We start from the raw sequence: 25,002 nt of genomic DNA on the forward strand, positions 1-25,002 counted from the left end.
ATAGTACAGGGCCACTGATATGCAATCTGGGGTATTTCGGTCTGTCCTTTCCCAGAATTTGCACATGGCTTGATAAGAGCAAGCCTGAACAGAAAGGAAGTTGCTCACCAGATGCCTGCACCTACGCATGTAGCATGCTATTCTCTGATCCAGAACTATGACTTCAGCACATTGTAGATCCCCACTCCGGCTCCCAGCAGTCACCCATGACCTCTCCTAACTGTATCCGTCCTAAGGTTGTCTTGTCACTTGAGTGGACACAGGTATATACATTGGTGGAAGCAGGTAAAAGTTGGATTCTCAATATTTCTTTTTTTCTCTTTTGGTTCTTTTTTATTCCCTTTAGAAATTTCTAAGTTATTGATGCTCAGTTTTATGATCTCTCAACCCCACCTCTTGCCTTCTCTTTTAAAATATTTTTCTGGAGATTACTTCCACTCAGTCTTCCAGGGTTTTTATTGGAGATATGTGAATGGTTCTTTATTCCTAAAAATGTTTGGTGGCTTGCTCATGATTTCCTTAATAGACATTGCTCGTGCAATATTGATGCAGGAGCTTCCGGAGTCTTTATCGCACTGAAAAGAGGTGTGGTTTATTTTGTTTCTCTGCTTCCTGTTTTACCTTAGTGTCATCTGTGGTTCTTCCCTCACACTGTCTATAGTATTTTATGTTCAAGGCCTTCTTGAGGCTGGGGAGATGGCTCAGCAATTTACAGCACTGGATGCTCTCCAGAGGACCCATGCTCAATTCCTAGCACCCATAAGGCAATTCATATCTATCTGTAACTTCAGTTCCACGGTACGTGATGCTGCCTTCTGACCTACATGGCTACCAAACATGCACAGGATGAACAGACATACATACAGGTAAGCACTCCTACACAAAGTAAGAGCAAATAAATCTTTAAAATTAAAGACATTATTGCTGAGGGGTAAGCAGCATTCCAGTCAGTGCCCCACTTTTTGAAGCTACCGTCTGCCTTGGTTTATTGGGATCATGAGTCCAGAGCCTACAACTCGAGCTTTCTCAAGTTACCTGCTCCCGACCTTTTCGTGGCAGCTCCCATTCTCAGGATGACGCTATCAGTCTGTACCTCATCCTCCCTGGCTCTCTGTACCTGGGGCTAGCTCTGCACTGCAAAGTACAGCAAGAGGTTCTCAGCTTAGGCTCCAGCCATGCTAACCTCTGCTAATGGCGTGGCTTTGCTTACCACTGTCAAGGTGAACTGTCCCACAACCACAGAAAGAAGCTCCCTGCGCTGGAGGCTACACCATCACTGACAATTTTTCCTGTGTGAGGATTGTCACATACCGGTATCCACAGATGAGACACACATCAGCCTTACCAGAGGCCCTTCTTGGAAGCAAAATCATGATAGTTTTATAGTGCGGGTGTCTCATTGGAATGCAGCCCTTCACTAAAAATGCTAACGAAAGGCAACCCTATTTTTCACTAATAAAACAGTGTCACTCCCACAGATTCTCTTTCCCCCAAAATCATTATTTCAGTCTCTACAAGTTTTATCCTTTGAAAAATATTTCTAAATGCCTTTTCTTAAACATAACGTAATAGATATAAAAACCATTTTTTAAATAGTAGCTATGTTGAAGCAATCTAAGGAGACACATTCACCGTAATGTGTTCCACTTGAGTTTCTTCTAACTAAATCAGCCCTGAATAAAATACTTGTCTGTATAACATGAAGAGATTTATGTTTCCAGAAGACAGTAAGAAATGAAAACTTAGAATATTAGTAGTCTACACCCGAAGTTGATAGTATAAGGGAAAGAAATATGTAATAACTAAAGTATTGGTTGTGATGATTTTCAGATCTCTGTTGTTATTTTATACTGTGTTTGATTGTATGCCTTAGAAGTCATTTTTGGTGGGAGCTATTGGGTGTCTTATTCAGGGGATCCTATTTGTGTTTACCCCAGAGAAGACGATGGCAGACCTAGAAGAGAAGCTATCTGTCCAATGAGTGTATTGGGATTCCTTACAGGAGGAACTTGAGCAAGAGCTAGTTTGTAAGAAGCAGATGATTTGGGACACTGCGTCTCAAGAACAACCCTGAGGACAATGTGTGCTTGGAGCACATGAAGCTCAAGAAGAAGGAAGACCAAAGTGTGGGTGCTTCAGTCCTTCTTAGAAAGGGGAACAGGGAGCAAATAGGGAGACAAAGTACAGAGCAGGGACTAAAGGAAAGTCCATCTAGAGACTGTCCCATCTGGGGATTCATCCCAGATAGTCACCAAACTCCAAAACTATTGTGGATGCTAAGAAATTCTTGCTGAAAGGAGCCTGATATACCTGTCTTCTGAGAGACCCTGTCAGAGCCTTACAAATACAGAGCTGGATGCTCACAGCCAACCATTGGACTGAGCACGGGGTCCCCAATGGAGGAGTTAGAGAAAGGACTGAAGGAGCTGAAGGAGTTTGCAACCCCATAGGAAAAGCAACCCCATAGGAAGAGCTCATACACCCTCAGATCCCCCAGGGACTAAGCCACCAACCAAGGAGTACACATGGCTCCAGCTGCATATGTAGCAGAGGATGGCCTTGCCAGGCATCAATGGGAGGAGAGGTCCTTGGTCTTATGAAGGGCCCAGTGTAGGGGACTTGATGGTGGGAAGGCAGGAGTGGGTGGGTGAGTGGAGGAACATCCTCATAGAAGCAGGAGAATGGGGGTTTACAGGAGGTGGGGAACTGGGTAAGGGGATAACACTTGAAATGTAAATAAATTTTAAAAAATTAAAAAAAAAACCCAGTCCCAGGTTACCTGTGAGATGACCCCCCCTGCCCCCCAAAGCAGCAGCATTGAATCGCTTGTATAACTTGCAGGTAGCTCTCCTCCTGAGAATTTACCTGTTCCTGAAGAGTTGTCTTTTGGCTGTTCATAGGAGAGCAAGAAAGGGTCTCATAAGACTTATGAGAACATGAGGCCAGTTGTATCTCTCCTCCACAGGGAGTGTTTCAATTGAGAAGAAACTACAACCCAGTGGGAGTTTATATGAAAACATATGGATCAGTAGGTGTTTTTACTGTAGAATATCTGAAATATCCCATATCCTTGCTAACACTCTTGTTATTAAGAATCATAAATAATTAATTGTTCTTCATTTTAACTTACTATAGACCTTCTATTACTCATTCAAAGCCTTGTGAAGTTGAGTTTTTTTCATCTTGCTAGCCTCATGCATGGTATCTCTTGACCTAATAAGGTTAAGATGTTGAGACTCTGCTATTCAGATCAAATTTGTAGACATATATGAATTAGTTAACATTTCTAGACATTAGATTCCAGTCAGTTTTAAGGCATGTTTCATGGACATCTTATTTTGTCTACAGTGATAATCTGGCTATTCACAAGTAGTTTACAGGAGAGAAAAGGCAATTTTAACTTCTATAAAAATGTTTTCTGCTTTCTTTCTTCTTTTGTTTTTGTTTTTGTTTTTCTTTGTTTGGTTTTTCTAAACAAAGTTTCTCTGTGAGTTCTGGCTGTCCAGGAACTTGTTCTGGAGACCAGGCTGATCTCAAACTTACATAGATCTGCCTGCCTCTGCCTCACAAGTGCATGTGCCACCCCAGCCGACTAAGATACATGTTTTAAAGAAGAGATTCTTCTGGGCTGTTCTGTCTGTTTGTTTGGGAGTTTATTTTGTTTTGTTTTTTTAAAAGTGAATACCCAAACTAAGATACTTACCAGAGATTGAGAACCAACTGTAAGACCAATATCACACTTTGTTTCTTTTACTCTTAGCTGGAGGACAGGCATGCCTGGGAGCAGCTGTTGGGATTATGGGGAAGGAAGCACAGTACCACCTACAGAATAAGAGAAGAGACACCCGATGGCTTCAGTAGGAGTTATAAATGTGATGTGCCTGATAGTATTGAAGAAATCGTGGGTTCTGATGGTTTCTGCTTAGAAGAAAAAGCATCCTCAGACTAGCAAAGAAGCAACTGTTTAGGTTGGTCAGAGGAACCTACGAAACCCAGCCTAAAGCTCCGGCTAAAACCTTAAAGGTTTATGTCCCCAGGGAACATGCTATGTGTCTTTCACAACCAGTCCAGTCATCTGCACATTGCAAACCTGCAGACGTTCCCTCAGCACCCTGAGGTTTGCAACTTAGACTCCGGACAGCATCTGCTGTCATCAATACACCAGAACCAGGTTATCAACACAGAAAAAGTAGTGTATTTCCTGCTTCATAACTTTTCAAAGTGAACATTTAATAAAAAAAAATCAGACATTAATAATCTTCATTGTAAATTGAGAAACAAGGTTACCCTAAATGTTTAAATAACATTTTATTAATTTCTCATATTTTAAATTCCTAACTCTCTGTGGGGCCAGAGACCCAGCCTAAGGTCCTGCACATGCTTGACAACTGCTCTACCAGTGGCTCACATCCGGACCTAGTCCAGCCTTTTGTACTGGTACCAGGTTGCACTGAGTTGCCCAGGCTGGCCTAGAACTCCCACCACAGAATGGGCTGACTTGGAAATTATAATCCTGCTTCCATCACTGAGACTGCACACAAATACCACCAGGCCCTGCCAAATTCTTATTTGTGCTTTCAAAATTTTGAGCATGAAAATGACAGGTTATATCTAGTTACTATTTTTCATCTCTTATTTTCATTTTGAAGTACCAGGATTTGGCATCATTCTGCACTGATACATATTTCCCTGTCTCTTTTAACCAGAGCTGAGAGAATATTCATGCTCTGTGATGGATGCAATAATGAAATTTTGTATTTATGCTGAGTCATAGTACAGTATCTTAAAACCAAGCCAAGAAAATGTACTATGGGAGTGCATGGGAGGAAGGAACAAAGAGATAGTGCTATGCACTGATAGCTTTTCTGAGAAAGCTTTGCTTCTAAGCCCCCCTGTGGGGAGGGGTAGAGAGCTGCTCTTTGAAGCAGCCATTAGGAGGTGCTCATAGTTTAGGACAAACTCTCCAAGGCCTCCCAGCTCCTTGTGGTCTAGTTTTTATGTCCTGTAAGGGTTTATTTTTAATTTTAGAAATTTCATTTCGCTTGAGTTTTCCACTTATAAAAAAATTGAGAAGCTGACAGCTCTGGAAACTGAAGCTATCCAATTAGTCCAAAAACACCTAAATGTTTCGGTGGCATCTATCATCACAGAATACCAAAAGGCTCTCTGGAAACCATATCAGGTTGAGAGAAAAACATGTATTTAGGAAAGAAAAGCTTCTTGGTTATTCTCTGCCAGAGCAAGATAGAGAGAACTGATGTTAATGGGTATGGAGCAGGGGTCTTTAGAGAGTCCCTAGGGCTGTGCCTAAGCCTGTCACATAGGAGGGCTATTTATGATTTGAATATGCTGCCCACAGGGCACAGTCATCTTTCACCAGGCAGGTTCACAACTATGTGTTGTAGATACATTGAGACTGGTAATTATTTGTTCTATTCCCAGCATATTTTGTTTGCTACAACGAGACTCAATCTAGACAGTTTGGCTCGATGTGGACACATAAGGAGGAAAGACAAGGCTCCGCTGCCTTTCCTTTGGCTCCTAAAGCAGCTTTTGGGGTAAATAAAGGATTTCAGGTTGCTTATTTATATGAGAAATTGGGGGTTACAGATTACATATGGGTTATACAATTATGAAATCGTGTATGCTTATTAGTTAACTACTGTAATAATCCTCTCAAAAACATTGTGTCTACTGTCAAATTCAAAGTGACAAAGACTGATATAGACTAAAACAAAACAAACAAAACAAAACCACACCCTTTTATTCCATATTCAAAGAAACATATGTATAACATTTTTAAATTGTACAACTGATAAAACAGGAGACTAACTTTTTTTTTTAATTGTGGTTGCTTAGGGTACATTCCTAGAAAATGGGAACGTTCACCTACCTCATTTTGACGCTTTTGCACCCAACTCGCAGTAAACCTGATGTCATGTGCTTGGGCAAATGAGACATTAAGCCTGTACTGAGTAGTGTACATGGTGACACCTACTGTTAGCCCAGGATATCGCATCCTAGATCCATAAGACACCGGTGCCCCCTTTGCATTTCAAATCCATGTCAATAGGTCAACATTAAATCTTACTGACAAAGTTGGTTTGGGGCATGCCCACAATTCAGAACAGCTTATGTGTGTTATCTTTTTTAAAAGCTATTCCTGTCAGGGGCTTAAATTAACAGAGGTTTTACTCTTTCAGGCCCCTACTGGTTGCAGATGAGACAGTGGAAATTAAGTCAATTATATGACACCATCATTAATTAGTATCATAGTGTAAAAGGGATGCTTACCCACCTAGTGATTTGGAGTGCTGTCATATCTTAGAGCCCATTTCAGGATGATGTCTTTTCCTGTCTGCTGTAAGGGAGTTTTGCGTTTACTCTTTGTTATAGCTTTGCAATTGACTTGTTAGATGCAAGCACATCTATTGCTATGATTATCATTAAGATGTTCTCCGTTATTCTCACCATATTCTCCCCCCCCCTTTGTTAATACTTAACAAAGTATTACTTTGTTAGGCACCTAAAATCACTCTGGGCTTTTGTTTGAATCACTATTAAAATAATTTAATTTGCTAAAAATTGAGATGTGAAAAGTATCATTTGATCTATAAGTGCTTTCTATATCACAACATATTTGGAATTTCAATGATAAATCAAGGCATATCGAGTATGTTTATATGGAAATTGTTACTTGGGACGTTACAACTTTGATACAACAAAAACAAAATAATTATTTATATGATTGTATTTCCATACTTGAAATTGCCTGTACATAGGTAGACCACTGTTTTTCAATTGTAATAGAATAATTGTCATACATTTCCATAGAGTAACATTTTTCAATTTTAGATGCTATTTGGTATTGAATTAGGTTGTCACTGTCCCTCAGCTCTTTATCTTTCTGTCTTAGTTGTAAGAACATTGAGTAAGGCATAATCATGTTTGATGTAATTATTACATTTTTCAGTTTTAATGGAAGCTACCACTGGACTTTACCACTTGAAATATATAACTATGACAATTTAAAAATTTTGTTAAAATTGTTAATTTTGAGAATGTTATGCATTTCTTAATCATCTCCTTTCCCCATCTCTTCCTGGGCCCTCCCTCCCCTCCCTCCCCACCAACTTTACATAAACATATGCGTCCCCCTCCCTATAAAGATTTCTTTTTTGTCTCTCCCATCTCTCCTGCTCTTTCCGTTATTTCTATCTCTCCCTTTTCCCCTCTCCCTCTCTTTTAGTCTCTTTAATCACAGTGATAGCATAGTCAGTGTTCATTGATGATTCAGCAATTATGATGTGAATTTTATTCTATGTATTTTTAAAATTACAATGATCACATTTTTCTGTATTGACTTTGTGATTTTATGTATTAATAAATTATATAATTCTCTCTTTTTTGGATTCTGAAAATAACACCCATCAGGTGCTTCTCTATGTAATGTTAAATTATATATCTAAAAATTTACCTTCTCTTAAAATGCATATTAGGTTGAAGATTATTGACTAATTTTCCTTTAACAGAGGGGAGGGGGGAGAGGATGGGAGGGAAGGGAGGAGAGGAGAGGGGAGGGGAGGGGAGGGGAGGGGAGAGGAGAATAGAAGAGAAGGAGAGGAGGGAGAGAGAGAGAGAGAGAGCAAATAACTGTCTGAGTTATATAGAGAAGAACCTCTGGAGGAAGGGCAGTCCAGCCCCTGGGCTGGAAAGTTCAGGGTTGTTGGCAGGGTAGGCAAGGTAGGGATAATGGGATGCTGAGAGAACCTGGAGGCAAGGTCTGCTTTGATATGTAAAGTATGCACCTCAGTCCCTTGTCCCACTGTACAAAATCAAACACCCACCACCTCTTCTGTCTCCCCAACCTCTTCTTATTAAAGCCACCAGTCATATCAGATTAGTGACCCACATAAGATTTATTGCCCATGGTCGCATCTGGCCAGTGTCATCCTGTTATCTGCTCTGTTTGGGTTTGTCTAGCCTCTGATCAGTGTAAGTGCTTCAACCCCCACCCCTACTGTAAACCCTAGTTTACAGCCTTGGGCAGTATCTAGCTCAAAAGGAACCTATGAGTAATGCTGGATGAACTTACTGCAAAGTAATCAGTTAAGCCATGTGGGATGAGGGACCTGGACATTTTGGGATAGCCAGGAGCCATCTCTATCTCTGTATAAAACTCCTTGACCACCAGGCTTTTTATGTCCCTGGTGGTCAAAGCCACAAATCTGTATCAGTTGATATCAGCCCAAGTCCTTTCCAGAAATAAACAGTTTGTAAATGAGTAAAAATTTGCCACAAAAGATTTTACTCTTCAGTCGGACATCTGGGACATTGTGCTGTGTAGCTATGTTGCCCAGAGGACAAATGCTTCATAAAGAAGCAGAGATTGGCATAGCAGAGCTGCTGGTGGTCCTTAGGGAATAATATTTGTCTCCCCATGCAGTCTTTGCTCATAATATCTCTTTGCAGTAAAGGAAGCCTTGTGGTGATAAGCATGACTTTAATAGATTTAACAGAGAAGTGTGACCCTTGAATTTAGCTGGAAAATAGTAATATAATTGTAGACTCTAATATGATAAAAAAAAGATTTGGCATGCCTTTTAAGGATATAGAAATAGAGAAACCATCACCAGGCTAATTATTTTCACCGTTGTTTTGTCTACTATATGTGTTCAACATTGGAAAGTGGAAAGATGGAACTGCGGGTATTATGAATTTTTGGCCACATTTTTTTCTCAGGAACATACTAAACTCAGATGTTTTGCTCTTTTCTTATTTAAAAATTATGTTAGACCTTTGATCAAAAGCTTTTCACAGGATGGTAAACATTCCAGTGAAATGAGATGTTCTTGCATGCACTTAACAGAGTTGCTCTTTTAGAGGGCCTGCAAAGATTTATTTTTGTAGCCTGAATTGCATGCTAATTTCCCAATTAAAAGCTCGTGGAATTGCTACATTAACACCCCCTTCTCTTCCTTTTCTGGAAGGCTGGCTTTCCTGAACTCCTATTTTCCTGTTCTTGCTCCTGGTATGTTCTTCTTTCTTCCATAGGACATACCTGGGTTAAGACTCAGCCAATCTTATTCTCCCAGAAGCTGTGGCCAGTGGCCAGTGCTATAACAGTGGTGTAGAGGGGAGTTTGATGTCAGGGATACAAGGCCTGTGTTGGAGCCCTTACTATATCCTTTACACACTCCCCTACTTCAATTTCCATTCCCAACCCATTTTATGCTAACTCCATTCCCAAGCAAATCAGGGGGAACAACACCCCAGCTTGTTCTAGCGGGCAGAAAATGAGGAAGGCTCCATCTAGGCTGTGTCTGTTGTTTGTTTGCTTTTGTTGACATCTGAAAGGTTTATGTAGTTTTAATATAAAACCATAGTCTCTTAAAAGTCTACTTTTGTGCTTTTATATTTCCATTTACTGCTATTAATATATTGCCTGTATTTTAAAAACCTATGAATAACTTAAATGTAATAACTTTATACTTAAGGGATGTGGAATACATTTACATTATAGAGAAAAACATTTAAAAGTCAGCCATTAGGCTAGGATCTAGTAAATAAACTTATATATAAAATGGAATTATAATTAACATCATTAAAAATTATTTTTCTGGAACGGATGAATCTACTGATTGTGTTGGTTGCTACTTTTCAATTGAAGAAAGTTCTGCATTAGTGTCTTTTCCTTATCCTTGAAGATGAAATACTAAATAAATACAAAAGCTCTGGGTTCAGAAGGCCATGCTCACTGCAGACAGCAATTTTAGCTAATGAAATGGTTTCTAGTGACATAAAAGAATTGTAATTATGCTTTTGGTTTTGCAAACAAAAAGAACAAATTTCTTCCAAAGTTCTTGTCACAATATTAATTATATGCTGTTATAGCCTTAATATATATCAAAGAAATTATTATCAATAGTTTCCTAAATAGAGGATTAAATAAAGATTCAGGTATAGGCAGCTATTCTTTTCTATAGAGCTACAACAATGATAAAAATCTTGGACACTTAGAAATATTTCAAAATATGAACACACGCCTAAGAACAATTACCATCTTTGACAACTGAATTAATTGTAAAAGTTCTTGTTACTCAAAGCCTATTATTTGGATGTAAAAACCACTGTAGATTGAACACGGACTCATATTAACTTTTCTGTAGGGAATGTCTTTACATAACCTAAATATAACTTGATTCTTTTTCAGACTTACTGAATATAGACTACAAAAACTACATGCACTCTCTAAAATGGTTACACTGTGACATTAAATTTGAGTGGTAAAATGAGTATAAAGTTTAGACAACCAAATGTTCTTAATTCAGGCTTTTAAAACCACTCTTGTCAGAATTAACATGAGCATGGTAGAATTTCATTTCATCACTTATATTATAGGAGAGTGTTAGCTAATGTTTGTCTTGCCTTTCCATGAGGCCCTCTGAGAGGCCAGTACATGGCTATCATGGAGTCCTTCGAATTTAACAGAGATCCTTTCTCTATTACTCATTCAACGCATGGCTATATGGGTAATTTTGAACAAGTGGATCTTTCTCCAAACTGAAAGGCTGCCAGGATTGAGAAAGAGTGAGAAAAAGAGAGTTTCAGACGGAGTCCAGAGAACTACAAAGAAAGCATGAAGCACCACTATCCTGTACCCCCTTCCCACAGAAATGCATTGAGAAATGATGATACAGCGCAGCAAAGGTATACTTACAGAAAAGTAGAACACCTCTTGCAACAGGTAGAAATGATTTTTGTCATCAGAAAGAGCACCCGGCCCTGTGGAAGTCAGACTAAGTCTGCTGGAAGAGATTTTTAAACATTATTTTTGCTTTTCCACCCCATTACAGAATTTCATGTTCCGATGAAATCTGAAATCCACAAGATTAGAAATGAAAATAGGGACTGTCATCACAGCCCCATAGATCACATTTAATGAAAATTCTTTTAGACAAACATTATATTATATGAGTGTCTAAATGAATAGTTACTCAGAATTTAGATATGACTATTTAATTGAATCCAAGGTCTTGTAATAAATTCTTAAAAGGGGCTCAATCTTCCAGCCCTGTGAAACCCTGACAACTAGAAAGACACCCTTGGTCACATCACAATAGTTATACTGCAAAAAAGAGGAAATGTTGATTCTATAAATATCATTAAAAAATATTTTCATTGTGATAAGTCAAAGGGAATAAAAATCTCAATTAATAAAGTGTGTCATTTAATGTGGTTATTGATTTTTAGTAAAAAAAAGGATTAAAGCTGTACAAATGAACATAGTAGGGAATGGTTCTGGGGAAAATGTGGAACCCTGTTTAACAGCATCCTGTGGCCAACAGGGTCCCTTATTTCTCAGCCTAGATGTTTGGTTTCATGTTGCTTAAGTCTATATCCCTTGTGCAAAGCAAAACTTCAGCAAGAAGAGAGGCAGCTTGAGCCACAAAGAGAGATATACTGAGAAATATTCCTAAGAGTTGGAATTCTATTGTAGAATCTTTACATTTTAAACAAACTTCTTAATGGATGTTAGTCTGCATAGAATGATAATAGGTGATAAGCTAGAAGATGATAATCATCCATATTGCAAAAGCAGGACATGTTTTTATTCATTTTTCAAGTATATTATATGTGCTTCAATATGCAAATTTTATGGCAAAGAATGGTCTGTAAATGAGGTTAAAAAGAAAAAGTATTCAAATAACCAAACAAAGATGATTATCAGGGCTGGAGAAATGCTTTGGTGGTTGAAAGCTGCTATCCCAGAGGATGAGGGTTCAACTCTCAATACTGACATGGTGTTTCACAACCATATGCAAACTACAGTTCTAGGAGATTAAATGCACATCTATGGCTTCAACAGGCACTGCCTGTGCTCCTTTGGGTAAAAACCCCACCAATATAAAAGAATCATAATAAAATTGAAAGAAGAGATAGTTCAAGCTAGAATGTATTTTCCAAGAGCTTGTTTAGGAGTAGGAAGAGACCGAGAGCAATTTTACTACCAGGAAACTGGGCCCGTGTTTCTAAGCTCCAGTGGGCTGGTGAAAAATGCCCAGAGTTTTTATATTTTAAGGTTTATTTTTATTTTTATTTTTATTTTATCTCTGTGTGCCCTTATGTGTATGTATGTATGCAACATGTTTGTGGGTGTCCATAAACACCAGAAGAAGGCATTGGGTTCCCTGAAACTGCAGTTACAGAAGGTTGTAAGCTGCCATGTATGTGCTGGGAACAGATCTCATTGCCTCTGGAGGAACAACCAGTACTCTTCATAGCTGAGTCATCTCTCTAGCATCTGTCCTCTATCTTAGTGTTTTAATTAATATGTCTGCTTTCCCATACTTCCTTATGCTTCTTCCGGTAGCTCAGTGGTTCTCAGCCTTCCTAATGCTGGGACCTTTGAATACAGTTTCACAACTAGATAACCCCCAACCATAAAATTATTTTGTTGCTGATTCATAATTGTAACTTGTTTACAGATATAAATAGAAATGTAAATATCTGGTGAGCAGTATATGTGATATATGACCCCTAAGAAAGGGTCATTTGTTCCCCAAAGGGGTCACAACCCACAAGTAGAAAATGACTACTCTAGGCCATCTGAATTCCTGAAAGTTAAGGGAAAAAATACGAAGAATCTACCAGTGACAGGCTTCTGAGATATAAAACTGATATTGAAACTTAGTAAGAGCCAATTTTCAAGTAAGTTAAGGCTTTCAAGATGAGAGCAGATGATAGAAAAGACAATGATTTGGATACAGAAGAGTTGTCCTTTGGTTCAGGGGAAGATGGTCTAGCACATCTGTCAAGCTGGGAGACAGATGCCTGGTACCCACATAGTGAAAAAATAATTGACTCCCAAAAGATGTTCTGTGACTTCTATGGGTACACAATGGCATGATGCCCACATTAAGTACATACATACGTATATACATACATACATATGTACATAATCTGCCCCTCTCCTGTCATCTCCTCCCACACTCCTTATCCCATCCTCCCCTCCCCATCTCCTCTGAGTAGGTGGGCCCCACCCTCCTGGGAATCTCTCTACCCTGGTACTTCAAGTCTCTTCATCTCTGCGAGGTTAGGTGCTTCCTCTCTCATTGTGGTGAGCCAAGGCAGCCCATCTACAAGAGCATATCCCACATACACCTTTTGAGATAGTCCCTACTCCAGTTGTTCAGGACCCACATGAAGACTAAGCTGCATATCTGCTACATATGTTTGGGGAGGCCTAGGTTCAGACCATGTATGTTCTTTGGTTGGTGGTTCAGTCTCTGAGAGCCCCTAGGTTAGTTGACTCTATTGTTCTTCATGTGGAGTTCCTATCCCCTTTGGAGCCTGAAACCCTTCCTATTCTTCCATAAAAGTCCCCAAGCTCCATCTACTGTTTGGCTGTGGTTGTCTGCATCTGTCTGAGTCAGATATATGAGATAAAGTGGTATGCACATTCATAATCCCAAAAGTCATAAAGAAAATGGGAGGCAGAGATAGAGAATAGCTCTAAAGCTTGTTGGCTGGTTATACTGGAGTATCTAGTATAGAAGATGCATTAACAGTGAAGCTGCATCATCAAGCTAGAAGGGAAGGAGAGACTCCTGAGAGTTTCCCTCTGGTCTCTGCAGGAGAAACAACTGTGGAGTGTGTGCACTGGTACACACACAAGCATGCACATACACACAAGCACAGAGAATAGACAATAGTTCTCTCAAAATTGCTATGTCTAAAATCTATACACCTAAATATATTCTGTATGCAGACACAAAATCTAAACACACCAAAGAGAATTAAAACATCATCTTTATGGCCTAGAAGAAGAGAAATAGAACAGAGAGGAGAGAAGAATGAGCAATAGTCAAGGGAGAGCTGGACCATCCATCTGCCCTCATCTAGTGTCAATTCCTGTTAAGTGAAGATGATGGAAACATCACTCATCCAAATGAACTTAGGAGAAAAGATGCACTTCTCTGGTTGTGGATTATGGTAGAGAGAGACTCCCCTTCTCATGCTTTAGACAAAGTCTGTGTTCAGGATGGAACCTTGGTTTCAAGACAGAGGACCATATTCAAAACTGTCAGTTCTGAACCAGACAGAGAGAAGAGAAACTCAGACAGTGATCAGGTAAAGGAAGCATGGTGGCCAGGTTGCCAGTGAGCAGAAGACATTTTAATTCTACATGTGAACGGTGTGGAAACTGAATAATGATCATGTCCTTGTCACAGACCAAAGTGGGAAGATACTGATGGCTTTAGACCAGCCCTTTCCAATGCAATCACAACAGCAAAGTGACTTTATTAAAATAGATTCCTGGTAACAGACTTTTAAAGTCAGTAGATCTAGACTGGGACATGGAAGTTAATCTTTGGAAGGTTCCTACCTGATACTGCTGTTGTTTTCGGACCTCATTTTAAAAGCTTCATTCTAGGGTGAACCATGAAAGATGGTATTTGGAACTTACTTTCTATCCCAACTTTATCTATCTACTCAGAGCGACCATGTTGGAGATTAATGAAGGTAGAGCATACATATTCTGTGAATCTGAGAAATTACTGAAAAAGACAGACTGACTTTGCACAATGAAGTATCAAGGGATCCCTAATTTTCTGAGTGTGGAAAACTTTGATTTCCAAGAAAAAATCATCATCATCAGAAAGCAAAGCTTGTAAGAAATGGGAAGGGGTTGCCACTTGCAGAACCAAATTTCATTACTGTGAAAGTTGGTACCCAGCCTTCAGTACTTAATGCAAATGCCATACTTTAATTTAAATATAAGTTTAGGACTCTTGGCAAGGGAACAGCAGAAAGTGTGTTTCTATTTTCATAGTGAAGCTTCACTGTGCAACATTTTGCCTTTAAAATATGTGAAAGAAAGAGGTGTCTGGAGCCTAGGAGTCTGTCTGTGACTTACCCCCTGGCTTTCCCCAAATAACAGAAAATAGGAGTGTGCCTGGGTAGACAGCCCTTCTGAGAGCCACAAGAATGCAGAACATCTGTGTGCAGCAGAACACTGCTCCCAGGTTCCGAGTTCTCCATATGGGCTTTGTATGAGCAGACTCCCTCCCATTCGCAGCTCTCCCAGGAGCTTCATGTACATAGCATTCACGATAACATTCACAGGTAGGATTCTCTCTTCCAAGGACTCAAGATAAAATCTAAGACCCCCATCTTAAATATGGTGACACTTGCATTTAGGCATCTTACAGAGTTTGTCTTTAAATTCTGTACTGGTTTTGTCCTAAATTAGACAGCGAATTTTGGCTTTTTGCACTTTCTCTCTTCTGACAAGACCGATGTCAATAATGTATAACTCTCACAAAGCTGAGCACACATTTATAAGATTTAGATGAAATGAATGTCATATGTGTTCCCTACTCTTCATGGACTCTTCAGTATCTCAAAGCCAGCCACTCTCTGGAATAAGTCTCCACTGCAAGTAGCTAAGGGAGAGTCAATGCATTTCTCTGGGCACATATTTCTAAGGATTCGATGTGGTCTACACTACTTCTTCTTCTTCTTTTTCTTCTTCTTCTTCTTCTTCTTCTTCTTCTTCTTCTTCTTCTTCTTCTTCTTCTTCTTCTTCTTCTTCTTCTTCTTCTTCTTCTTCTTTTTCTTCCTCAATTCAGAAGCATGGATTTTTGCTTCATTACCTCAAATTGTTATCTCTACATTCTCAGTGTTTCTTACTGCTCTCAATTCATCTTAAGTGCAGACCAAACACTCCATAGATATTTGCAAAAAAGCTGTCATCCATTTGATTTTTCACCCCCCAACCCACTGAATGCTTTTCGTATGTTCTGCACAATGTTTTAGCTCTTGTAAGGGACACCAATTACAAAAAAAAAAGATTACATTTACTATTATGATTTGTATGATTATGGAAAGTTTTCCAAATCAAATAAGACAATGGATAAAAGTTGTTAGCAGGAAGTAATATAAAACTCACCCTTCCTGTCTGTATCAGATATCACAACTTTTAACCCAGAGAGATTCTCTTCACAGGGATTATTTGTCCTGAGTACCCTGTCCTCCAGCCCATAGCTAATTCCTGCCCTTTCTACAGAGAATTTTTGTGTTGGACATAACTTTCCCCCAAGTACAGGGATCGCTTTGGAATTTTTCTCTATTCAACTTTACAAAAGAAAATGGAAAATTAATTTAAAAAAACAGAGGAATTTAGCTTACTTTGTCTTATCTTATTAGCCCAGAACCTTATATTTCAAAAATCTCATTTCTGTACTTTATTTATTTTTGAAACCAATGAGTCAAATGCTTTGGGTATGAACCCTCAAAGGCTAAGACATGCCCATGTAAATTATCTAACATCTTGAACAATGCAACCTTTTCATCACTTAGGGAGGAGACCTGAAAACTGTGTCTCATGAAGGCTGAGTGACCAACCACGTGCAAATGACAGCAGAAAGGCACGTTGTTGACTTAGCCCTTGGGTGAAGAAAAGATGCGCTTCTGCCCATGTTAGGGGAAACCAAGTCCCTTGGCTGTGTTTGTTTGTCTCATAACATACAGGAAAGATAATTTCTTGATCAATAGCTGTGTAACAGTTCTCAGTGGTATGTTAATTTACTTCGAAAAGGGAGCGAGCACATCTGGAGCAGCAGCTGCAATTGGAATTATTTCCTGATTATGTTGCAGTAATTCCCTGTCTTTCTCCAGGGCCATTTATTTTTGGCCATGGTCACATAGTAAAATGTGGACATGATTGGAATCTTCTATCTGAATATATCTATTATTTAGTTTTACTTGGTGGAAGGAATCTGTGCCATACCCAATTTAATTTACTATTTGGCGAGTGGAATTAGTTCCAAAGGCTAAAAAAAGAGTCATGCTTTCCTAATATGCCAAGGGTCAAAACATCAATCTTGGTATTTCTGGCATCACCAGGATCTTTTTTTCCTCTGTGCCTTTAGAAATAGAGGAAATTGCCTTACTTTATAAAATTTCCAGTGGTGGTGTTGGCTATAGAACCTTTAGCAGACTGCTATGGATATTTACAGTTTACTACTTTGTCAAAGACAAAGGGGATCTGGTATCCTCTTTTTTTTTTTTCTTTTTTTTGAACTGAGTCTGAGGATTGGATGAGAGGCTATCATTTTTAATTGTTTCATTAATATATGAAGTTATGAATATCAAGTAGTTGGTTTGCAGCTAGTCCAATGCACATTGTGTTGTGTTAGCCCATCCAGTGTCTCTATACCCTAGTCACTTTGAGCTTTGCCTCAGTTGCTTCTGGTCTTGGGAATTATGTATGTTTTCTCTTAGACCTTTAAGCTTAGCCCAGTCACATGGCTTCTGTCATTCTCCAGGATCACATTACCCCCAGTGTATTTGAGAAACACATTTCAGTGGAGATAGTTCCTGCAATCACTCCTGTCCTCAGTAACTCATTTTTAGCACTTTGGTGAAAGGATGACTTTTGAGTCTTTTCCAGTAACCATGGTGGTGGCATAAAGGATGAGGTACACTTATCACTTCAACATTAAATCTTTCTTTCAATATCTCCATTGACATTGTATCACAGATGGTCTGGCATTTCTCTTATATTTACCCTTTACCACTATTGAGTTCAGATTTGAGTTTAATGACCCACTAACCTGGTAATTCATTATTGTATCCTTTTGTGGGTGGGGGTTGTGACTGAATTTCTCTGTGTAGCCTGGCTGTCCTTGAATCCTCTGTGTCTCCATCTTAGAGACCCAACTGCCTCTGCCTATAGAGTGCTGGGATTAAAGGTGAGAGGCTGCAATTCCCAGTCTCTGATTATATTCTTGAACATCAAATATCTTAAATATGGAATGTATAGGAAGTTGTTGCAGGAAATATTAAAAAAACAAAAGAAGCGGCACATTCCCATGCTTGTGCCTCTGCCCCGGTGGCCTGGCTGGCCATGCACTGGTGGGCAATGGCTGACCTGTTTTTATCTCATAGAGATTCTGACTCACAACTCCACAATCTGTCCACCAAGCTCGCTAGGTTCCCCCTGGCTGGTCATTAACATGACAACCCTGTGCATCAAATCTCCCACAGTCTTTGTGGTGTACATCTGGCAAACCCACCCTTTGCTGTACCTTTCTCTCTTGAATCTAGAGGAGCTGCTGAGTGAAGGAAAATGCAACACAAACTTAGTTCAGAAACAATAGTAACTGGGTCCAACAACTAAAACCTAATCTTGTAAGCCTTATTAAAATCTGATTGCTCCAGTGGCAAATCCTTGAGGATGCGCCACGATACCAGGAAACTCTAGCAGCTACATCTTACCCTTATGCTGTCCCTGTTCCAAAAGGACCTAACTTTCCCTTGCTTCCTTTCTTCCACCATTCAACCCAGAAGTATGGCCTACTCGCCCGGTAATTGGCTCCTTTATTCATTAGGGGATTGGTTCACAAGAAGCCATTTGAACACATGACTCATTCCTCATTCCAGACAACCTCTCTCCAGAGAGCAAAATTATCATAAAATACAAGCAGCACAGAGCCATCCACAACAGGAAGTATAATGATATGAATGAATGTTACTTAATTTAGTATCTTATCCTTCATCTAGAACTTTGAAAATCCATTTATAGAATTCTTCCTCAGGTTTCTGACAACACAAGTTAGCAAAACCTTCTAATTCTTTCTGTGTGATTTATCTTTCCCAATTCAGACTTTATCCTTCTGTATTTTACTCTAGTACTGAGTTTGGAAGGAATAAGATGATGGGTACATCCTGTGGAAAGCTAGGAACCCCTTGTAAGGCAAATGCTTCAAGTGTACTTTTTTCTACTCCTGTCTCCATTAAAATGCCGTAAAATTTGGAGGTTCAAAACCATTGGGATCCACTCAAAAGTCCACATTGTTCACAGATAGGACCTTAAGTTTCACCTAAGATAGTAAACAAAATTGTGATTTCAATGTGCTTTGTAATTTTCCAATATACCTCATTAAAATGGAGTTGAATGTTCACATATTTTGTCCCTGTATTTAGCTTCAAGAATATGACAAAGTCAAATAGTTCTGTTTTTAGGTCATGCCTTGAGTTTAAAATCTAAGAAGTTAACTCTTTGATATCTATGTATGTAGTGGTTCAGTGTAGACAACCGCCACTCTATCTTTGTGAGCATCATCTACAGCTGAGTATTTAATCATATCATCCTTGTTGTCTTTCAAACCCTGGTCTCTTAGAAGACACTTCATTTAGGCACTAAATTGAAAATATAATACTTAAGCTTGTATTTTCAGCAGTACAGATCACAAATGATTCATTCTTTACCGACATTAATATTATTAATTTTAATCTCTAAATTTAACAGGGTAAATAACTTATTCTAAATCCTTGATTTCAAAATCTGTTTCTTGAGATCATTTTAAGTGTCAACTACTGTTTCAGAAGACCTTAATAGAAGAAAGCCATAATTTAAGTTATTTTAGACATGAAGGAATTTAATACATGTTTGGTATTTTCCTAGATGCTAATTTGTCCTACCTAAGCTAAAGCCAGGGAATATAGAATCAGAAACAGATTACAGAGAGCTAGAGAATCCTCATAGGTTCAGAAAACTATCACTACTAGTGACACTATCTACAGAACCAATATTTTTAAAAGAAAAACATCCAGAGGTCACTGCAAAACCCTTAATCTGCGCATGGACATAAATGCAGTGATATGAATTCTGCTTTCTCCTTTCTAGCTTTCAAATGCCTCATGACTACTTGCCATTGGAAAAGTTTAACCTGAAGTTCAGCTGGCAAAGGATCCATCCACTTGGATTAGGGAAGTTCAGAGTGAGGAAGTCCTGCTGGGTTGCAGGAACCAGAAAGCTGTTAGGCACTGACAGCCCAATGACCTTCTTGCACAGTCGGAGATATTATTATAACTTGGTACAAAAAATGGTGTTATGTGGTGTGGTGGGCTGTGCACAGACAGCCTGGTCGAGCAAAGGTCTGGAAGGCCGGAGCCTCTGGCCTTGCCTCCTGAGCACCTGGCTCCTCTCAAGTAGCTACAGCTTCCCACAGCCCCGCTGAAGAGAGGAATGCATCAATCATGTAGTAGCTGCACCAAGCCCTCCCACATGCAAATAAGGTTTCCCCAAACTCTCAGTCCAAGCCAATGAGAAGCACCGGCTTCCAAACCCTGAATCATCACCAAAACTGTATATAACTCCTATTCAGGGAATAAAGGTGTGCAAGAACTACTCCATCGTCTGAGACTTTCGTTCTAAGAGCTGTAACACTTGGGAGGAGATTTGCTCTCCTGAAGCTCCGCCAAAGGCCCTGCCGCTCACCTGACTCAGTGCAAGGCTTCATGAAATTACTGCATGGCAGAGATAGAGGTGGGGCCAACCAGCGCATCACAAGTGGGGGAAGCAACTTCCCCTCCCTGCCTGTATTCGCTTTCCTTCGCTGGAATCCGCCCACCAGGCCTGGCCACAGATTTCCGTGGAAACTCTCTGGTACCCAGGCTCACATCTTTATAGGTGTTTATGTATTTCTTGATCCACAGTAGATGCTGACAAAATGTTCGGTTTCAAATTAACACAGAACAAGAACCGCCATAGCCTAAAACATTCACGACAAGGTTGCTTTCTGCTTCTATAATTTTGCCATAGAAACACAAAATGAAAATCTATGTCTTGACTGAGAAGAGTGATTTTAAAAAGTAGAATTTTGTGTATAATAACAACATCCAAGATAAATTCAATGAAGCAGGAGTTTTAGAAATTATACCTATTTTATTATACAAGTATTTTAATCTTAATCCTTTCAACCTTGTACATGTATATAATGAAATATAAGTGTATCTAACCCTCCCTATTACTGCTTCAGCTCTCCTTACAGCACGTTGCCATGCAACTTCATGCCTTGTTTTCAAAATCAGTTTCATATCCCACCAGGTCTAGTTAGTGCTGCCCATATGTGCATGGGTGTTCGGTCACGCGCTAGAGTGTGAGTATCCTGTCAGTAGACTCATCCTCAAAAGGAGTGATTCTCCTCTTTCAGAAACTGTCACCTTTCATAGCAACAACGCAGAATAAAGAAAGAAATATTGGCATGTAAATAGAACAAGAAGACCAACCCTCTGAGATTTGTAACTACTGAAAAGAAGTCATTGTTCATTGCAAATAATTTTAAAAGTGGACCAAATGTCTTCAGGCTTCATATTTCTTTCCTGCCTCTTAAGCATCATTGAAACACTCAAAGAAAGAACAAGGAACATTGAAAAGTGTGTGTTAATAATAAAATTATATCTCTTAATGATCTACTACATAATTACTAGTGTTCCTAATATATGTATAGTTAATTTGACAATTCATAAAATCTTTTAATTCATATGGCACATTCTAACATAGTGCTTCAAAATGTATGTACCAAATATTTCTTGAACTAATGAGTAATAATGTGGATTGTTTATTTAAAATATGTAAGAAGTTGCCAAACAGGCTAGCCAGTGTTATTAACATCAGGCTAGAAATCAAAATAGAGGCAGCTAATTTTAATTGCACACACATTTCATTGTGGGTATTTGAGGAGAACTCATCAAATCTGTGCCCTTTGTTTCCATGATAGTAAACTCTCTTACCTATCTTAGAGACACCTGTGATAATGTCTTTGGGTAGAACTCTAGGAAGAAAACATGAAGGACAGAATAGTTATCTCTTGATAACATTGCTAGATAGCATAGTAACAAACAAGCATGGTGGTGTATTAGTGAGGTTTCATTTTTAACTGCATTCATTCATTCATTCATTCATTCATTCATATTAGTGTAATTTTAGAGTCTAACTGATTTCCAGGCCTTGGGCATTAGATATGGAAGACTGTACACATATTCATAGAGGGCTCCATGATGTCTCTGTGTTCATCCCATTTTGAGATAGTTGTCCAATCCATAGATAAAGGCCAGCCCTTTGCTCCTAGCTGCCTCTCCCTGTTCTCAGTCTCTTGGTAATGCTAAGATGCCATCAATACATATCTTTCTTTCTTGCCAAGTTTCCTTCCTATTTTTCCTCTGAATTTCTTTCTTTTAATTTCTTTTCTTTTTTATTTTTTTTAATTTTTATTTTTTCTTTTTAATTCACTTTACATCTCCGTTACAGCCCCTCCCTGATCTATTCCCAGTCCCAACCTTATATCTCCTTCTCACTGTCCTTTCCCTTCTCCTTAAAGAAGGGGATCCCCTCTTGGATACTGCCCCACCCTGTGACATCAAGTCCCCGCAGGAATAGGCACATTCTATCCCACTGAAATCCAACCAGGCAGTACAGGTTGGGGGAAATGGATCCAATGACAGGTAACAGAGACTGAGACAAGCCTGGCTCTACTTATTAGGGGTCCCATATGAAGACCAAGCTGTACATTTTCTACAAAGATGTATACCCATACAGGTCCAGCTCCTGCATGTTCCCTGGTTAGTGGTCCAGGCTCTGTGCCCCCATGTCCCTGGGTTAGTTGACTGTGTCTTCCAGCAGTGTACTTGATCTCTTTGACTTGCACACTTCTATCCCCAACTCTTCCACAAGACTCCCCAGACTCAACCTGATGTTTGGCTGTGGGTCTCTGCATCTGCCTCCATCTGCTGCTGGATGAAGCCTCTCAGGAGACAGTTATGCTAGATTCCTGTCTACAAGCACAGCAGAGTATCATTAATAGTTTCAGGAGTTCTTGGCTAGTTTCTTATCACATAAATATAATTTAAACTCTTCAAAAATCATTTCATAACCTTACAGTCTTTTTTCCTCATATTTTAAAACTTGTGTGCAGTAGGTTTTGTTTTTAATTGTCTTGGTCATCCCAGATCAGTTATTTCCACAACTGTTCTAGTTCCTCTGAGTTAAAGTAAGGTCCTGTAGTCCTCTTTAGCTATAATTCCAAAAATGTCATGTTACTGAAGATGCAAAACTCCAGTGTTCCGATTATTTTTCTGTCCTCCAGCTGAGTCAAATACAACTGGAAAAATATTGTTGGTGAAGGCATGGTCAAAGGTTTAGTTATATCTAAGACCCTGCTTAAGCTGTAAACTTGAATTTGTTTTTTAAGCAGACATCATGTGAGATTTATTATTGAACATGATTTGGTAGGTTATAGGAGAGCATTGTGGAAGCCTCCAGGAATGCAGGGCTCTCCACTTGTCCAGAGGACTACGATTGGGGATATATTTGACACCACAGTCATCAGGAATGAGCCGCTTCTCAGCAACCATGTCTCCAAATTCATCTGCATTAATCTTGGTGAAGCCCCAATTTTTAGAGATGTGGATCTTCTGGCTGCCAGGGGACTTGAACTGGGCTCTGAGCAGAGCCTCAATCACACTTTCTTTTTTCTGCAACTTGGTGCAGATGGACTCAATGACCTGGCCAATGTGAACCCTGGCCACTGTGCCTTGGGACTTCCCAAATGCACCAGGCATACTATCTGGAGCCTGTCAGCCCTAGCACAGGACAGCATCTTGTTGATACGGATGACATGGAAAAGGTAGATCCTCACTCGGATCTGAAAGCCATCCTTGCCACAACTCTTTACCATGTATTTGTTGGCACAAATATGGGCAGCCTCCAGTGCTTCAGAAGAGAGATGTTCATATTCATCTGACACCGTGTGACCACAAAGTGGGAAACCATCAACTTTTGCTTTCTTCTGGCCCAAGTCAAAGATGCAGATCTTAGCATCAGAGACGCCACGGCAGAAACAAGACTTTGGGTATGGCTTGCTCTTATAATACTAGTAACACCGAGCCGGGCAGCGGCCCATGATGACAATAGGACCATCTGTGGTGCGCCAGAGGAGAGAAGTAAACTTGGATTTTTACTAGTCTGAGGTTATATCAAGAATTGCTGGGTAATAATTTTATCTTTTCTTTGGCCACCATTCTTTCTGAAGTTGACAGGACTCTGATTCAATGTCTCTCTCTGTACTGTTGGGTTGATTAACCACCTTTAGCTAGCTTTCGGCTGTTAGAACCTATTATAATCCTATCTCTAGCTCTTATGTGCAACTTACTTGAGCCACCATCCATCTTTCCCTGTGCAGCAGCAGCTGCTTTCTTGCTCTAGACTAGAAGCTTGTGGAAAAGGACCGGCACAGCCTACCTCCAAATGGCAGAGCCCCGTATCAAGACCTTTGAAGCCCTCTTTTAACTAAGATGGATCCAAGAGGCGCGGGCTTCCTGATTGCTCCTTGGAGATAAATGGGGCTCATAACACTGTGTTCTGAGCCCCATCTCACGTTTCATGCTGTAACTGCAGTTGAGGCTCAGCTTGAAACAAGTTCAATTTGAAAAGGTTTTTCTTCCTCTGGAAGGTTTTTCAGTTTGATATCACAAGGCACCTTTAGCTTAAAATGCTGTTAGGTTTCCTTACAGCACAAAAAGAACATCTCCTTTACACATTTATGATGTATATGAATGATTAATGTAAAATTTGGATGCTTAAAGAGCAGGTTTATGCATCCTTATATATGCCTCTCTAAGTAAACAGGCCATGTTTCTTTTGTTGGTTATCATTTTGGAACTACTTGGAAACTTCTTCAGGTGTCCCTTACTCTTCTGTTTTCATTGGTTTCCAATGCCTGTGCCAGCGACTTCATCAGCCACCTAGCAGACCCTCCCTCCCTCCTTATCTCTTGCCCTTCACCCATCCCTTCCTTCCTTCCTTCCTTCCTTCCTTCCTTCCTTCCTTCCTTCCTTATTTCTCTTTTCTCCTTTTTTTTATCATTTCCTCTCTCCATTCCCCACTTTTAAATTTATTGCTTTATCTTTTTCTTATTCAGAAAATGGGTTAAGCCCAGTTATCTCTGAATCATAGGGAAGGAGTGACTGAAATCCCATTTGTTCTGAAATAGAGTTGGACTGTGCCTTAGTTGTTTTAAGACTCTTTCCTTACCTAAAGCTATTATTTTGTCAAAAGCGGCTCTGTGAGGAATGCTGGGAAGGCCATCTTCCAATCAGTAATCTTAATTATACACGTTCATCTATATCTTCTCAGATATGAACAGACATTTT

At 39.5% G+C, this 25,002-nt stretch overlaps 1 long non-coding RNA gene and 1 pseudogene across 1 annotated transcript; one reads left to right on the forward strand and one right to left on the reverse strand.

Moving 5' to 3' along the window:
* Positions 1 to 202: 202 nt before the first annotated feature.
* On the forward strand, positions 203 to 6,579 carry Gm15328 (predicted gene 15328). The gene is made up of 3 exons (NR_045399.1): positions 203 to 285; positions 792 to 866; positions 3,761 to 6,579. It is a non-coding gene; the product is annotated as a predicted gene 15328 (long non-coding RNA).
* On the reverse strand, positions 23,036 to 23,792 carry Gm7670 (predicted gene 7670; annotated as a pseudogene).

Source organism: Mus musculus, chromosome 18 (genome assembly GCF_000001635.26).
Source record: "Mus musculus strain C57BL/6J chromosome 18, GRCm38.p6 C57BL/6J".
Lineage (NCBI taxonomy): Eukaryota > Metazoa > Chordata > Mammalia > Rodentia > Muridae > Mus > Mus musculus.